This window comes from Sphaerodactylus townsendi, linkage group LG02 (assembly GCF_021028975.2).
Source record: "Sphaerodactylus townsendi isolate TG3544 linkage group LG02, MPM_Stown_v2.3, whole genome shotgun sequence".
Lineage (NCBI taxonomy): Eukaryota > Metazoa > Chordata > Lepidosauria > Squamata > Sphaerodactylidae > Sphaerodactylus > Sphaerodactylus townsendi.
Genome location: NC_059426.1, coordinates 7,103,978 through 7,115,990, shown reverse-complemented (window position 1 = coordinate 7,115,990; position 12,013 = coordinate 7,103,978).

Here is a 12,013-nt window from a genome sequence, read left to right as displayed (position 1 = left end):
CCCCACCCCCCCCCCCCCCCACCCCCCCCCCCCCCCACCCCCCCCCCCCCCCACCCCCCCCCCCCCCCACCCCCCCCCCCCCCCACCCCCCCCCCCCCCCACCCCCCCCCCCCCCCACCCCCCCCCCCCCCCACCCCCCCCCCCCCCCACCCCCCCCCCCCCCCACCCCCCCCCCCCCCCACCCCCCCCCCCCCCCACCCCCCCCCCCCCCCACCCCCCCCCCCCCCCACCCCCCCCCCCCCCCACCCCCCCCCCCCCCCACCCCCCCCCCCCCCCACCCCCCCCCCCCCCCACCCCCCCCCCCCCCCACCCCCCCCCCCCCCCACCCCCCCCCCCCCCCACCCCCCCCCCCCCCCACCCCCCCCCCCCCCCACCCCCCCCCCCCCCCACCCCCCCCCCCCCCCACCCCCCCCCCCCCCCACCCCCCCCCCCCCCCACCCCCCCCCCCCCCCACCCCCCCCCCCCCCCACCCCCCCCCCCCCCCACCCCCCCCCCCCCCCACCCCCCCCCCCCCCCACCCCCCCCCCCCCCCACCCCCCCCCCCCCCCACCCCCCCCCCCCCCCACCCCCCCCCCCCCCCACCCCCCCCCCCCCCCACCCCCCCCCCCCCCCACCCCCCCCCCCCCCCACCCCCCCCCCCCCCCACCCCCCCCCCCCCCCACCCCCCCCCCCCCCCACCCCCCCCCCCCCCCACCCCCCCCCCCCCCCACCCCCCCCCCCCCCCACCCCCCCCCCCCCCCACCCCCCCCCCCCCCCACCCCCCCCCCCCCCCACCCCCCCCCCCCCCCACCCCCCCCCCCCCCCACCCCCCCCCCCCCCCACCCCCCCCCCCCCCCACCCCCCCCCCCCCCCACCCCCCCCCCCCCCCACCCCCCCCCCCCCCCACCCCCCCCCCCCCCCACCCCCCCCCCCCCCCACCCCCCCCCCCCCCCACCCCCCCCCCCCCCCACCCCCCCCCCCCCCCACCCCCCCCCCCCCCCACCCCCCCCCCCCCCCACCCCCCCCCCCCCCCACCCCCCCCCCCCCCCACCCCCCCCCCCCCCCACCCCCCCCCCCCCCCACCCCCCCCCCCCCCCACCCCCCCCCCCCCCCACCCCCCCCCCCCCCCACCCCCCCCCCCCCCCACCCCCCCCCCCCCCCACCCCCCCCCCCCCCCACCCCCCCCCCCCCCCACCCCCCCCCCCCCCCACCCCCCCCCCCCCCCACCCCCCCCCCCCCCCACCCCCCCCCCCCCCCACCCCCCCCCCCCCCCACCCCCCCCCCCCCCCACCCCCCCCCCCCCCCACCCCCCCCCCCCCCCACCCCCCCCCCCCCCCACCCCCCCCCCCCCCCACCCCCCCCCCCCCCCACCCCCCCCCCCCCCCACCCCCCCCCCCCCCCACCCCCCCCCCCCCCCACCCCCCCCCCCCCCCACCCCCCCCCCCCCCCACCCCCCCCCCCCCCCACCCCCCCCCCCCCCCACCCCCCCCCCCCCCCACCCCCCCCCCCCCCCACCCCCCCCCCCCCCCACCCCCCCCCCCCCCCACCCCCCCCCCCCCCCACCCCCCCCCCCCCCCACCCCCCCCCCCCCCCACCCCCCCCCCCCCCCACCCCCCCCCCCCCCCACCCCCCCCCCCCCCCACCCCCCCCCCCCCCCACCCCCCCCCCCCCCCACCCCCCCCCCCCCCCACCCCCCCCCCCCCCCACCCCCCCCCCCCCCCACCCCCCCCCCCCCCCACCCCCCCCCCCCCCCACCCCCCCCCCCCCCCACCCCCCCCCCCCCCCACCCCCCCCCCCCCCCACCCCCCCCCCCCCCCACCCCCCCCCCCCCCCACCCCCCCCCCCCCCCACCCCCCCCCCCCCCCACCCCCCCCCCCCCCCACCCCCCCCCCCCCCCACCCCCCCCCCCCCCCACCCCCCCCCCCCCCCACCCCCCCCCCCCCCCACCCCCCCCCCCCCCCACCCCCCCCCCCCCCCACCCCCCCCCCCCCCCACCCCCCCCCCCCCCCACCCCCCCCCCCCCCCACCCCCCCCCCCCCCCACCCCCCCCCCCCCCCACCCCCCCCCCCCCCCACCCCCCCCCCCCCCCACCCCCCCCCCCCCCCACCCCCCCCCCCCCCCACCCCCCCCCCCCCCCACCCCCCCCCCCCCCCACCCCCCCCCCCCCCCACCCCCCCCCCCCCCCACCCCCCCCCCCCCCCACCCCCCCCCCCCCCCACCCCCCCCCCCCCCCACCCCCCCCCCCCCCCACCCCCCCCCCCCCCCACCCCCCCCCCCCCCCACCCCCCCCCCCCCCCACCCCCCCCCCCCCCCACCCCCCCCCCCCCCCACCCCCCCCCCCCCCCACCCCCCCCCCCCCCCACCCCCCCCCCCCCCCACCCCCCCCCCCCCCCACCCCCCCCCCCCCCCACCCCCCCCCCCCCCCACCCCCCCCCCCCCCCACCCCCCCCCCCCCCCACCCCCCCCCCCCCCCACCCCCCCCCCCCCCCACCCCCCCCCCCCCCCACCCCCCCCCCCCCCCACCCCCCCCCCCCCCCACCCCCCCCCCCCCCCACCCCCCCCCCCCCCCACCCCCCCCCCCCCCCACCCCCCCCCCCCCCCACCCCCCCCCCCCCCCACCCCCCCCCCCCCCCACCCCCCCCCCCCCCCACCCCCCCCCCCCCCCACCCCCCCCCCCCCCCACCCCCCCCCCCCCCCACCCCCCCCCCCCCCCACCCCCCCCCCCCCCCACCCCCCCCCCCCCCCACCCCCCCCCCCCCCCACCCCCCCCCCCCCCCACCCCCCCCCCCCCCCACCCCCCCCCCCCCCCACCCCCCCCCCCCCCCACCCCCCCCCCCCCCCACCCCCCCCCCCCCCCACCCCCCCCCCCCCCCACCCCCCCCCCCCCCCACCCCCCCCCCCCCCCACCCCCCCCCCCCCCCACCCCCCCCCCCCCCCACCCCCCCCCCCCCCCACCCCCCCCCCCCCCCACCCCCCCCCCCCCCCACCCCCCCCCCCCCCCACCCCCCCCCCCCCCCACCCCCCCCCCCCCCCACCCCCCCCCCCCCCCACCCCCCCCCCCCCCCACCCCCCCCCCCCCCCACCCCCCCCCCCCCCCACCCCCCCCCCCCCCCACCCCCCCCCCCCCCCACCCCCCCCCCCCCCCACCCCCCCCCCCCCCCACCCCCCCCCCCCCCCACCCCCCCCCCCCCCCACCCCCCCCCCCCCCCACCCCCCCCCCCCCCCACCCCCCCCCCCCCCCACCCCCCCCCCCCCCCACCCCCCCCCCCCCCCACCCCCCCCCCCCCCCACCCCCCCCCCCCCCCACCCCCCCCCCCCCCCACCCCCCCCCCCCCCCACCCCCCCCCCCCCCCACCCCCCCCCCCCCCCACCCCCCCCCCCCCCCACCCCCCCCCCCCCCCACCCCCCCCCCCCCCCACCCCCCCCCCCCCCCACCCCCCCCCCCCCCCACCCCCCCCCCCCCCCACCCCCCCCCCCCCCCACCCCCCCCCCCCCCCACCCCCCCCCCCCCCCACCCCCCCCCCCCCCCACCCCCCCCCCCCCCCACCCCCCCCCCCCCCCACCCCCCCCCCCCCCCACCCCCCCCCCCCCCCACCCCCCCCCCCCCCCACCCCCCCCCCCCCCCACCCCCCCCCCCCCCCACCCCCCCCCCCCCCCACCCCCCCCCCCCCCCACCCCCCCCCCCCCCCACCCCCCCCCCCCCCCACCCCCCCCCCCCCCCACCCCCCCCCCCCCCCACCCCCCCCCCCCCCCACCCCCCCCCCCCCCCACCCCCCCCCCCCCCCACCCCCCCCCCCCCCCACCCCCCCCCCCCCCCACCCCCCCCCCCCCCCACCCCCCCCCCCCCCCACCCCCCCCCCCCCCCACCCCCCCCCCCCCCCACCCCCCCCCCCCCCCACCCCCCCCCCCCCCCACCCCCCCCCCCCCCCACCCCCCCCCCCCCCCACCCCCCCCCCCCCCCACCCCCCCCCCCCCCCACCCCCCCCCCCCCCCACCCCCCCCCCCCCCCACCCCCCCCCCCCCCCACCCCCCCCCCCCCCCACCCCCCCCCCCCCCCACCCCCCCCCCCCCCCACCCCCCCCCCCCCCCACCCCCCCCCCCCCCCACCCCCCCCCCCCCCCACCCCCCCCCCCCCCCACCCCCCCCCCCCCCCACCCCCCCCCCCCCCCACCCCCCCCCCCCCCCACCCCCCCCCCCCCCCACCCCCCCCCCCCCCCACCCCCCCCCCCCCCCACCCCCCCCCCCCCCCACCCCCCCCCCCCCCCACCCCCCCCCCCCCCCACCCCCCCCCCCCCCCACCCCCCCCCCCCCCCACCCCCCCCCCCCCCCACCCCCCCCCCCCCCCACCCCCCCCCCCCCCCACCCCCCCCCCCCCCCACCCCCCCCCCCCCCCACCCCCCCCCCCCCCCACCCCCCCCCCCCCCCACCCCCCCCCCCCCCCACCCCCCCCCCCCCCCACCCCCCCCCCCCCCCACCCCCCCCCCCCCCCACCCCCCCCCCCCCCCACCCCCCCCCCCCCCCACCCCCCCCCCCCCCCACCCCCCCCCCCCCCCACCCCCCCCCCCCCCCACCCCCCCCCCCCCCCACCCCCCCCCCCCCCCACCCCCCCCCCCCCCCACCCCCCCCCCCCCCCACCCCCCCCCCCCCCCACCCCCCCCCCCCCCCACCCCCCCCCCCCCCCACCCCCCCCCCCCCCCACCCCCCCCCCCCCCCACCCCCCCCCCCCCCCACCCCCCCCCCCCCCCACCCCCCCCCCCCCCCACCCCCCCCCCCCCCCACCCCCCCCCCCCCCCACCCCCCCCCCCCCCCACCCCCCCCCCCCCCCACCCCCCCCCCCCCCCACCCCCCCCCCCCCCCACCCCCCCCCCCCCCCACCCCCCCCCCCCCCCACCCCCCCCCCCCCCCACCCCCCCCCCCCCCCACCCCCCCCCCCCCCCACCCCCCCCCCCCCCCACCCCCCCCCCCCCCCACCCCCCCCCCCCCCCACCCCCCCCCCCCCCCACCCCCCCCCCCCCCCACCCCCCCCCCCCCCCACCCCCCCCCCCCCCCACCCCCCCCCCCCCCCACCCCCCCCCCCCCCCACCCCCCCCCCCCCCCACCCCCCCCCCCCCCCACCCCCCCCCCCCCCCACCCCCCCCCCCCCCCACCCCCCCCCCCCCCCACCCCCCCCCCCCCCCACCCCCCCCCCCCCCCACCCCCCCCCCCCCCCACCCCCCCCCCCCCCCACCCCCCCCCCCCCCCACCCCCCCCCCCCCCCACCCCCCCCCCCCCCCACCCCCCCCCCCCCCCACCCCCCCCCCCCCCCACCCCCCCCCCCCCCCACCCCCCCCCCCCCCCACCCCCCCCCCCCCCCACCCCCCCCCCCCCCCACCCCCCCCCCCCCCCACCCCCCCCCCCCCCCACCCCCCCCCCCCCCCACCCCCCCCCCCCCCCACCCCCCCCCCCCCCCACCCCCCCCCCCCCCCACCCCCCCCCCCCCCCACCCCCCCCCCCCCCCACCCCCCCCCCCCCCCACCCCCCCCCCCCCCCACCCCCCCCCCCCCCCACCCCCCCCCCCCCCCACCCCCCCCCCCCCCCACCCCCCCCCCCCCCCACCCCCCCCCCCCCCCACCCCCCCCCCCCCCCACCCCCCCCCCCCCCCACCCCCCCCCCCCCCCACCCCCCCCCCCCCCCACCCCCCCCCCCCCCCACCCCCCCCCCCCCCCACCCCCCCCCCCCCCCACCCCCCCCCCCCCCCACCCCCCCCCCCCCCCACCCCCCCCCCCCCCCACCCCCCCCCCCCCCCACCCCCCCCCCCCCCCACCCCCCCCCCCCCCCACCCCCCCCCCCCCCCACCCCCCCCCCCCCCCACCCCCCCCCCCCCCCACCCCCCCCCCCCCCCACCCCCCCCCCCCCCCACCCCCCCCCCCCCCCACCCCCCCCCCCCCCCACCCCCCCCCCCCCCCACCCCCCCCCCCCCCCACCCCCCCCCCCCCCCACCCCCCCCCCCCCCCACCCCCCCCCCCCCCCACCCCCCCCCCCCCCCACCCCCCCCCCCCCCCACCCCCCCCCCCCCCCACCCCCCCCCCCCCCCACCCCCCCCCCCCCCCACCCCCCCCCCCCCCCACCCCCCCCCCCCCCCACCCCCCCCCCCCCCCACCCCCCCCCCCCCCCACCCCCCCCCCCCCCCACCCCCCCCCCCCCCCACCCCCCCCCCCCCCCACCCCCCCCCCCCCCCACCCCCCCCCCCCCCCACCCCCCCCCCCCCCCACCCCCCCCCCCCCCCACCCCCCCCCCCCCCCACCCCCCCCCCCCCCCACCCCCCCCCCCCCCCACCCCCCCCCCCCCCCACCCCCCCCCCCCCCCACCCCCCCCCCCCCCCACCCCCCCCCCCCCCCACCCCCCCCCCCCCCCACCCCCCCCCCCCCCCACCCCCCCCCCCCCCCACCCCCCCCCCCCCCCACCCCCCCCCCCCCCCACCCCCCCCCCCCCCCACCCCCCCCCCCCCCCACCCCCCCCCCCCCCCACCCCCCCCCCCCCCCACCCCCCCCCCCCCCCACCCCCCCCCCCCCCCACCCCCCCCCCCCCCCACCCCCCCCCCCCCCCACCCCCCCCCCCCCCCACCCCCCCCCCCCCCCACCCCCCCCCCCCCCCACCCCCCCCCCCCCCCACCCCCCCCCCCCCCCACCCCCCCCCCCCCCCACCCCCCCCCCCCCCCACCCCCCCCCCCCCCCACCCCCCCCCCCCCCCACCCCCCCCCCCCCCCACCCCCCCCCCCCCCCACCCCCCCCCCCCCCCACCCCCCCCCCCCCCCACCCCCCCCCCCCCCCACCCCCCCCCCCCCCCACCCCCCCCCCCCCCCACCCCCCCCCCCCCCCACCCCCCCCCCCCCCCACCCCCCCCCCCCCCCACCCCCCCCCCCCCCCACCCCCCCCCCCCCCCACCCCCCCCCCCCCCCACCCCCCCCCCCCCCCACCCCCCCCCCCCCCCACCCCCCCCCCCCCCCACCCCCCCCCCCCCCCACCCCCCCCCCCCCCCACCCCCCCCCCCCCCCACCCCCCCCCCCCCCCACCCCCCCCCCCCCCCACCCCCCCCCCCCCCCACCCCCCCCCCCCCCCACCCCCCCCCCCCCCCACCCCCCCCCCCCCCCACCCCCCCCCCCCCCCACCCCCCCCCCCCCCCACCCCCCCCCCCCCCCACCCCCCCCCCCCCCCACCCCCCCCCCCCCCCACCCCCCCCCCCCCCCACCCCCCCCCCCCCCCACCCCCCCCCCCCCCCACCCCCCCCCCCCCCCACCCCCCCCCCCCCCCACCCCCCCCCCCCCCCACCCCCCCCCCCCCCCACCCCCCCCCCCCCCCACCCCCCCCCCCCCCCACCCCCCCCCCCCCCCACCCCCCCCCCCCCCCACCCCCCCCCCCCCCCACCCCCCCCCCCCCCCACCCCCCCCCCCCCCCACCCCCCCCCCCCCCCACCCCCCCCCCCCCCCACCCCCCCCCCCCCCCACCCCCCCCCCCCCCCACCCCCCCCCCCCCCCACCCCCCCCCCCCCCCACCCCCCCCCCCCCCCACCCCCCCCCCCCCCCACCCCCCCCCCCCCCCACCCCCCCCCCCCCCCACCCCCCCCCCCCCCCACCCCCCCCCCCCCCCACCCCCCCCCCCCCCCACCCCCCCCCCCCCCCACCCCCCCCCCCCCCCACCCCCCCCCCCCCCCACCCCCCCCCCCCCCCACCCCCCCCCCCCCCCACCCCCCCCCCCCCCCACCCCCCCCCCCCCCCACCCCCCCCCCCCCCCACCCCCCCCCCCCCCCACCCCCCCCCCCCCCCACCCCCCCCCCCCCCCACCCCCCCCCCCCCCCACCCCCCCCCCCCCCCACCCCCCCCCCCCCCCACCCCCCCCCCCCCCCACCCCCCCCCCCCCCCACCCCCCCCCCCCCCCACCCCCCCCCCCCCCCACCCCCCCCCCCCCCCACCCCCCCCCCCCCCCACCCCCCCCCCCCCCCACCCCCCCCCCCCCCCACCCCCCCCCCCCCCCACCCCCCCCCCCCCCCACCCCCCCCCCCCCCCACCCCCCCCCCCCCCCACCCCCCCCCCCCCCCACCCCCCCCCCCCCCCACCCCCCCCCCCCCCCACCCCCCCCCCCCCCCACCCCCCCCCCCCCCCACCCCCCCCCCCCCCCACCCCCCCCCCCCCCCACCCCCCCCCCCCCCCACCCCCCCCCCCCCCCACCCCCCCCCCCCCCCACCCCCCCCCCCCCCCACCCCCCCCCCCCCCCACCCCCCCCCCCCCCCACCCCCCCCCCCCCCCACCCCCCCCCCCCCCCACCCCCCCCCCCCCCCACCCCCCCCCCCCCCCACCCCCCCCCCCCCCCACCCCCCCCCCCCCCCACCCCCCCCCCCCCCCACCCCCCCCCCCCCCCACCCCCCCCCCCCCCCACCCCCCCCCCCCCCCACCCCCCCCCCCCCCCACCCCCCCCCCCCCCCACCCCCCCCCCCCCCCACCCCCCCCCCCCCCCACCCCCCCCCCCCCCCACCCCCCCCCCCCCCCACCCCCCCCCCCCCCCACCCCCCCCCCCCCCCACCCCCCCCCCCCCCCACCCCCCCCCCCCCCCACCCCCCCCCCCCCCCACCCCCCCCCCCCCCCACCCCCCCCCCCCCCCACCCCCCCCCCCCCCCACCCCCCCCCCCCCCCACCCCCCCCCCCCCCCACCCCCCCCCCCCCCCACCCCCCCCCCCCCCCACCCCCCCCCCCCCCCACCCCCCCCCCCCCCCACCCCCCCCCCCCCCCACCCCCCCCCCCCCCCACCCCCCCCCCCCCCCACCCCCCCCCCCCCCCACCCCCCCCCCCCCCCACCCCCCCCCCCCCCCACCCCCCCCCCCCCCCACCCCCCCCCCCCCCCACCCCCCCCCCCCCCCACCCCCCCCCCCCCCCACCCCCCCCCCCCCCCACCCCCCCCCCCCCCCACCCCCCCCCCCCCCCACCCCCCCCCCCCCCCACCCCCCCCCCCCCCCACCCCCCCCCCCCCCCACCCCCCCCCCCCCCCACCCCCCCCCCCCCCCACCCCCCCCCCCCCCCACCCCCCCCCCCCCCCACCCCCCCCCCCCCCCACCCCCCCCCCCCCCCACCCCCCCCCCCCCCCACCCCCCCCCCCCCCCACCCCCCCCCCCCCCCACCCCCCCCCCCCCCCACCCCCCCCCCCCCCCACCCCCCCCCCCCCCCACCCCCCCCCCCCCCCACCCCCCCCCCCCCCCACCCCCCCCCCCCCCCACCCCCCCCCCCCCCCACCCCCCCCCCCCCCCACCCCCCCCCCCCCCCACCCCCCCCCCCCCCCACCCCCCCCCCCCCCCACCCCCCCCCCCCCCCACCCCCCCCCCCCCCCACCCCCCCCCCCCCCCACCCCCCCCCCCCCCCACCCCCCCCCCCCCCCACCCCCCCCCCCCCCCACCCCCCCCCCCCCCCACCCCCCCCCCCCCCCACCCCCCCCCCCCCCCACCCCCCCCCCCCCCCACCCCCCCCCCCCCCCACCCCCCCCCCCCCCCACCCCCCCCCCCCCCCACCCCCCCCCCCCCCCACCCCCCCCCCCCCCCACCCCCCCCCCCCCCCACCCCCCCCCCCCCCCACCCCCCCCCCCCCCCACCCCCCCCCCCCCCCACCCCCCCCCCCCCCCACCCCCCCCCCCCCCCACCCCCCCCCCCCCCCACCCCCCCCCCCCCCCACCCCCCCCCCCCCCCACCCCCCCCCCCCCCCACCCCCCCCCCCCCCCACCCCCCCCCCCCCCCACCCCCCCCCCCCCCCACCCCCCCCCCCCCCCACCCCCCCCCCCCCCCACCCCCCCCCCCCCCCACCCCCCCCCCCCCCCACCCCCCCCCCCCCCCACCCCCCCCCCCCCCCACCCCCCCCCCCCCCCACCCCCCCCCCCCCCCACCCCCCCCCCCCCCCACCCCCCCCCCCCCCCACCCCCCCCCCCCCCCACCCCCCCCCCCCCCCACCCCCCCCCCCCCCCACCCCCCCCCCCCCCCACCCCCCCCCCCCCCCACCCCCCCCCCCCCCCACCCCCCCCCCCCCCCACCCCCCCCCCCCCCCACCCCCCCCCCCCCCCACCCCCCCCCCCCCCCACCCCCCCCCCCCCCCACCCCCCCCCCCCCCCACCCCCCCCCCCCCCCACCCCCCCCCCCCCCCACCCCCCCCCCCCCCCACCCCCCCCCCCCCCCACCCCCCCCCCCCCCCACCCCCCCCCCCCCCCACCCCCCCCCCCCCCCACCCCCCCCCCCCCCCACCCCCCCCCCCCCCCACCCCCCCCCCCCCCCACCCCCCCCCCCCCCCACCCCCCCCCCCCCCCACCCCCCCCCCCCCCCACCCCCCCCCCCCCCCACCCCCCCCCCCCCCCACCCCCCCCCCCCCCCACCCCCCCCCCCCCCCACCCCCCCCCCCCCCCACCCCCCCCCCCCCCCACCCCCCCCCCCCCCCACCCCCCCCCCCCCCCACCCCCCCCCCCCCCCACCCCCCCCCCCCCCCACCCCCCCCCCCCCCCACCCCCCCCCCCCCCCACCCCCCCCCCCCCCCACCCCCCCCCCCCCCCACCCCCCCCCCCCCCCACCCCCCCCCCCCCCCACCCCCCCCCCCCCCCACCCCCCCCCCCCCCCACCCCCCCCCCCCCCCACCCCCCCCCCCCCCCACCCCCCCCCCCCCCCACCCCCCCCCCCCCCCACCCCCCCCCCCCCCCACCCCCCCCCCCCCCCACCCCCCCCCCCCCCCACCCCCCCCCCCCCCCACCCCCCCCCCCCCCCACCCCCCCCCCCCCCCACCCCCCCCCCCCCCCACCCCCCCCCCCCCCCACCCCCCCCCCCCCCCACCCCCCCCCCCCCCCACCCCCCCCCCCCCCCACCCCCCCCCCCCCCCACCCCCCCCCCCCCCCACCCCCCCCCCCCCCCACCCCCCCCCCCCCCCACCCCCCCCCCCCCCCACCCCCCCCCCCCCCCACCCCCCCCCCCCCCCACCCCCCCCCCCCCCCACCCCCCCCCCCCCCCACCCCCCCCCCCCCCCACCCCCCCCCCCCCCCACCCCCCCCCCCCCCCACCCCCCCCCCCCCCCACCCCCCCCCCCCCCCACCCCCCCCCCCCCCCACCCCCCCCCCCCCCCACCCCCCCCCCCCCCCACCCCCCCCCCCCCCCACCCCCCCCCCCCCCCACCCCCCCCCCCCCCCACCCCCCCCCCCCCCCACCCCCCCCCCCCCCCACCCCCCCCCCCCCCCACCCCCCCCCCCCCCCACCCCCCCCCCCCCCCACCCCCCCCCCCCCCCACCCCCCCCCCCCCCCACCCCCCCCCCCCCCCACCCCCCCCCCCCCCCACCCCCCCCCCCCCCCACCCCCCCCCCCCCCCACCCCCCCCCCCCCCCACCCCCCCCCCCCCCCACCCCCCCCCCCCCCCACCCCCCCCCCCCCCCACCCCCCCCCCCCCCCACCCCCCCCCCCCCCCACCCCCCCCCCCCCCCACCCCCCCCCCCCCCCACCCCCCCCCCCCCCCACCCCCCCCCCCCCCCACCCCCCCCCCCCCCCACCCCCCCCCCCCCCCACCCCCCCCCCCCCCCACCCCCCCCCCCCCCCACCCCCCCCCCCCCCCACCCCCCCCCCCCCCCACCCCCCCCCCCCCCCACCCCCCCCCCCCCCCACCCCCCCCCCCCCCCACCCCCCCCCCCCCCCACCCCCCCCCCCCCCCACCCCCCCCCCCCCCCACCCCCCCCCCCCCCCACCCCCCCCCCCCCCCACCCCCCCCCCCCCCCACCCCCCCCCCCCCCCACCCCCCCCCCCCCCCACCCCCCCCCCCCCCCACCCCCCCCCCCCCCCACCCCCCCCCCCCCCCACCCCCCCCCCCCCCCACCCCCCCCCCCCCCCACCCCCCCCCCCCCCCACCCCCCCCCCCCCCCACCCCCCCCCCCCCCCACCCCCCCCCCCCCCCACCCCCCCCCCCCCCCACCCCCCCCCCCCCCCACCCCCCCCCCCCCCCACCCCCCCCCCCCCCCACCCCCCCCCCCCCCCACCCCCCCCCCCCCCCACCCCCCCC